Below are 5,647 nucleotides of genomic sequence, written 5' to 3'. Positions count from 1 at the left end.
GTTCCCCTGTCTCCTCTCCTCCAAGAGCCCCCTCAGCTGACTTAAGCAGCTCTCTCAATGGCTTCCTTAGTTTGTCTGCAAAGACGTCTGGCAACAATTTCTGCCATCCCTTTATATTTACACTGTTCCTCCCATCAGAATGCTGGGCTCCTTCCCCTCCTGTAGAATCTGGGCTGTCCCCTTGCTTTAACTAGCTGGACTGCAACGAAACAGATGCCGTAGAAGTTGCTGGCTCTAAGGAGGCCTCACAGCTTGTTCGTATTCCCTTGGCGTCCTGAACTACCATTTCAAAGTATCTGGTTACCCTACTGGAGAAATCAGAGAGATCGCAGAGAGGGAGAGAGAGGGAGAGAATGCCTGCACGGGGGAGTGAAAACATCCCAGACTGCCTGCATCAGTCACAACCAGTGACTGGTTGTGTGAGTGACCCAAACCACCCTGATTTATTACTTATTCTGAAAATTAGGCTGCATTCAGCCAGGGGGCTTTTCCACTCTGTGTGGGGTCTGCTGAGGACAGAAAGTCCAAGATCTGTTTTTCATTTACATGTCTGATGCCTCAGCTGAGGCTGGTCGGGTGTCTCTTCCATGAGGCTTCTCCACATGGCTGCTTTGGGGTTCTGCACAGCACAGTGGCCTCCAGAGAGTGAGACTGATTACCTGGCAGCAAGTCCCCTAGAGGGGGGAAGGTGAAACTGCCAGTCCTCAGGCCTGGGCTCAGAGGTCCCAGAACTTTCTACACCATGAAGTGCATCAAAACGGTCACAGGACTGGTGTGGGGGAAGCACCACACCCACAGAGGGAAGGGATTGATTGTGACCCTTTGAGACAAACTGCCACACCTGCAACTGCAGAAGAAGCCACCAGCTGAGCCCAAGCTACACCACGGGTCACGGGAGAATAAAGTGGTTTTAACCTGCTGAATTTGGGGGTGGTTTGTGATGCAGCAACAGATGGCTGGGACAGAAGTCGACACTTGGGAGTGAGATATTGCTGCAGTAAAATTCTAAAATCTGACACTGGGGCGCCTGGGTGGCTCAGTCGGTTAAGCGTCCGACTTCGGCTCAGGTCATGATCTCACGGTCCGTGGGTTCGAGCCCCGCGTCGGGCTCTGTGCTGACAGCTCAGAGCCTGGAGCCTGCTTCAGATTTTGTGTCTCCCTCTCTCTCTGCCCCTCCCCTGTTCATGCTCTGTCTCTCTCTGTCTCAAAAAAATAAACGTTAAAAAAAATTAAAAAAAAATAAAATCTGACACTGACTTTGAAGCAGGCAGCAGGTGGACACTGGCAGTGAGAACTCAGCTGAGGGAGGCCATGTTCAGAATTGGCAGGAAAATGGTGAGCCCGTGGCCTGTGGTAACATGGAAGACACAAAATGTGTCTAATGATCTGATTTTCCCAGCAGATTCCCAGCAGAAAGCTTCGAGGCTGATTGGGTTTGTTCAGTTAGCCTAACGTGAGATCAAGGAGAGAACGTACCAAAGAAGTAGCCGTTCCATACTCCGGCAGCAGGTAGATGAGGTATTTCCAAGCCAGGTCTTGCTACGTTGGAAAATCAAAACTTTTTCTCATTCTCGGCCTTTACAGGCGGCAAATAGTTCTAAAGGTGAGAAATGGCATCGTGGTAAAAACTAAGTCCAGAGTACCTCCTGCAAAATATGAGGGTTAAAATAAATTTAAGGGCACGGTTGTATGATCCCTTGTGAAGATATTTGAGGATTTCCGGTGGGGGTGGGGAGTCCTCGTAGACCCTGCCAGCCACACAAAGGGCTTCTAAGAATCTTGAGGTCATCGTTCCACAGCACCTGACTCAGCCCGCAGGAGAGAACAGCCTTCTTAAAGACATTTGCAGTATAGCTTTTGTTTAGTAAAGTGAGTTACAATTTTGATATATAGAAATCCAGTTTGTGTGTGTGTGTGTGTGTGTGTGTGTGTGTGTGTGTGTGTTTAAGGGTTGAAATAACAGAGTTTGAAATAAAAGGTGTCTGGGCCCCTGCTTTCTACAGGCAGGAAGCAGACTAACGAAGACACTCAGCTGCAAACACAGGCCGTTTCCTATGGAAAAGGGGGTCACTGCAAGTGCATGGCCCAGTGCCCGGAGGGAGGAACTGAGAACACTCAAAACAGTAACTGAAGGAACCATTTGCAGGGCGCAGACAAGCCCTGAGCAAGGAATATTGTGACAGGTGTTAGCTGGGTTCCAAAATTGCTGTGGACCAGTGACTAAGGGTACACTCCCCCTTTTTGAACAGGGGGTCTGTTCACTTAAACTGTGCTTCACCACTGAATGTTGGGTATTGGGGGGCAGATAACATGCCCTTGGAGCAAAAGGCACATCCAATGGCACATCCAATGTGCCTCATCCATCTGGCCCTGTTGCGTATCGCAATATACTGGACTCCCAGCCTAATGCCTTGATGAGATGGTGATTCTGGGGTCACTTGGGAGGCACACTCTCAAAAGGGAGGAGTATGAATCATTGGAGGCCAAAGGGTGGGCTGGGGCAGGCTGTTCCACTAGTCCCCCCCCACAGTGAACCATACTTGTGGACAGCCCTCCTACACTCATTTGGGCTTGCCCTCATGACTTGCTTTGGCCAGTGGGATACCAGCAAGGGTGATTCAAACGGACACCAAATAAATGCTTGTACGATGGGACTTATCACTTAGAGCACAGCCTCCATGTTAGAAGGAAGTCCAGCTATCATGCTTGGCCATGCGGGGAACCCTGAATAATGAGTCATCACACAAAGGTAAGTCACCCAGAGAAGAAATTCCAGGGAATTTCTGATCCAGTGCAACCAAAGGAGGGACTGAGCTGACACCATGTGGAATAGAAGACCACAAGCATAGAATTGCAAGGAATAATAGATCGTTGTTGTTGTTGTTTTAAGTTTATTGAGAGAGAGAGAGAGGGAGGGGCAGAGAGAGAGAGAATCCTGAGCAGGCTCTGCTTTGTCAGCGCAGAGCCTGATGTGGGGCTCCAACCCATGAACCGTGAGATCATGACCCGAGCCAAAATCAAGTCGGATGCTTAACCTAGTCAGCCACCCAGGCATCCCTAAATCAATGTTGCTTTAAGCCACTAGATTTTGGAGTGGTTAGTTAGTTGCACATCGGTAGGTAACAAAAATATACAAACATCATCCACAGTCACAGCCCTCCCTTGTGATCTCAGGCCCACACATCTCTGGCTACCACCTCCTGTCCTGCTAGCCCACTCTCTCTAGTGCTACAATTCCTGCAATCCTTTGGACCCCACGGAACTCCAACCCACCGGCCCCGCCCCCTCTGGTATCCTCTCCTTTCCTCATTCAGCTCTGATGCCATGGGTTAGCATCGGGTCACTCTTTCAGAACCCCACCCCTGCCCCCACCCAGCACAACCAGAGTCTTGGCTAAATCCTGCCCTTCTCTTTCTCTGCACCAGCTGAAATAGGCTGAGAAAAACACAGTCACACTGTGTGGCCCCCTACTGCATTTTCCTATTTTTCTAGCCAGTTACATTATTCCTGGACCTCTCTCCCTGGACTCCCAACATTTGTTCCCCTTTCCTCATTTTGAACTGATGACTTTGTTTTCTACTTATTTGAGAAAGTAGACAGTTCTCATCAGCAGAGAACTCCCTTAAACTCCTGCCTCCACACCCACTTGCCTTTCAGAACCTTTACATCAGACTCTCCATACTGAGCTGAGCTGCCACACCTAATCTCCCAACCCTCCTCTTGCCAGTGATTCTCCTCTATGGGATCTTTCCTGTGGGTGAGCAAACATCTATATCCCCTCCCAGAGTGAAACCATCTCTCGACTTCCGTTCTCTTTCCAGTTTTGGCCCCATTTCTCTGCTCCTGTTTTTAGCAAAAATACCTCAGAAGAGGTATGTCTTGGGCACCTGGGTGGCTCAGTTAAGCGTCTGACTTCAACTCAGGTCATGAGAACGTGGGGTTGCTACTGCAGCATAACCAGGGCTCCCGACTGCTACAGACCACTGGCTCCATGTATCTAAACACTCTCTTGTATTCACTTGCTACTTGTATTCACTTGCTAAACAGCCTTCCTGTTTCCAATCCGGCCCCCACGCCCAATCAACAGCTTGATTCATTGGAAAGCTATTCCTCTATTCAAATCCTCCAATGGACTCACTTTCCTAATTTTTTAAAAAATGTTTTATTTATTTTTGAGACAGAGAGGGACAGAGCATGAGCAGGGGAGGGGCAGAGAGAGAGGGAGACAGAATCCGGAAGCAGGCTCCAGGCTCCAGAGCTGTCAGCACAGAACCTGATGCGGGGCTCAAACTCACAAACCGTGAGATCATGACCTGAGCTGAAGTCGGACGCTTAACCGACTGAGCCACCCAGGTGCCCCTGGCCTCACTTTTCTAAGTCTAAAAGTTAAAGTCCTTATGAGTCTATTTGACCCCCCCTCTGGCCCCTCACCTCTCTGACCTTGACCCCTGTTTCTGTCAGGCACTCCTGTCTGGTCACAATGGACACCCCCACTTTTTCAAATATGCCAGATGTTCCCAGCTCAGGGACTTTGCACTGGCTCTTCCTCCAAATGCCCACATGGCCCTCTCTCCTTACACGGTTCAAATTGACTTCTCAATGGGGCCTACCCTGCCCACCACCTTCCCTAGACCCCCAACTGCCTAATGCTGATCTACTTGTTTCCCCCACAGTGTTTATCATTTTCTAATGTGGCACATAACTCATCATGAGCCTTTTCTGCCTCCGTCACTGAAATATGACCAGGGGTTTCTGGTTTTTGTTTTGTGCACTGGGGGGGGGGGGGGGGGGGGGGGGAGGGGAGGAAGGTGAAAGCCCAGCTAGAGTGGTTGCCAGGAGACAAGGGTGGTAGCCCCCAAAGTCCTCAGGAAGGAGCTGAACCAAGCTGGTGAGCGGCTGGCACATTACCCCACCCTAGTTAACAGCTTGAGACCCAAGGAAGGTTGATGTAGCCTGAGGATGGGCTGTGTGGGCACCACGGGCCACCGTGGTCCTCACCTGGGCCCCTGTGAGGAGGAGGTGGTGAGTGGCCAGGGAGGAAGGAAGGCGGTCAGGTGTGCCACCAGCTAACAGCATTCTGGGCTGGGCTCGGGTGTCTCCCCAGCCCCTACTCCGCGGCGGCACCCGTGCCTCCTGCCCGCTGTCCTGCGCACGGGGGACCGTTTTGGGGGAGCCGCAGCGAGCCCGGCAGAAACCTCAACCTGCAGGCCCTCCGACGGCCCCCGGGCGTGGAGCCAAGCCGCCCTCCGCAAGGGGGTTGCGCGCGAGGTCGAAAGACCGGCGCCGGGTCAGGTGTGGGGATGCAAGGCCGGGCGCGGGACCGGTGGCCGCCGGGCTTGTCGTGGAGTCAGGGGCCGGGCGCAGGACCCGGCGCCGGGTCCGAGCCGCGAGCGGGGAGCCGGCAGCAAGCAGCCTGAGCGCGGCGTCCTTCACAAAGCTTCCCGCGAAACTGACGTCGCGCGGGGAGGCAGCGCAGGCACCGCCCCCGGCCGCGCCCCTCCCCCGCGCTGCCTCTGCTCCTCAATGCGCCGGCGCACTCGCTTTCCTCCCGTTGGCCACGGCGCGGCGGCGCGCGGCGGCTAGCGCAGTGCGCGCCCCGCGATTGGCGGGACGGCGGCGGGCGGGGGTGTGTCTGCGCCGCGCCCCG

The sequence above is a fragment of the Panthera uncia genome, chromosome D4, assembly GCF_023721935.1.
Source record: "Panthera uncia isolate 11264 chromosome D4, Puncia_PCG_1.0, whole genome shotgun sequence".
Taxonomy (NCBI): domain Eukaryota; kingdom Metazoa; phylum Chordata; class Mammalia; order Carnivora; family Felidae; genus Panthera; species Panthera uncia.
This window is presented reverse-complemented; position numbering follows the sequence as displayed.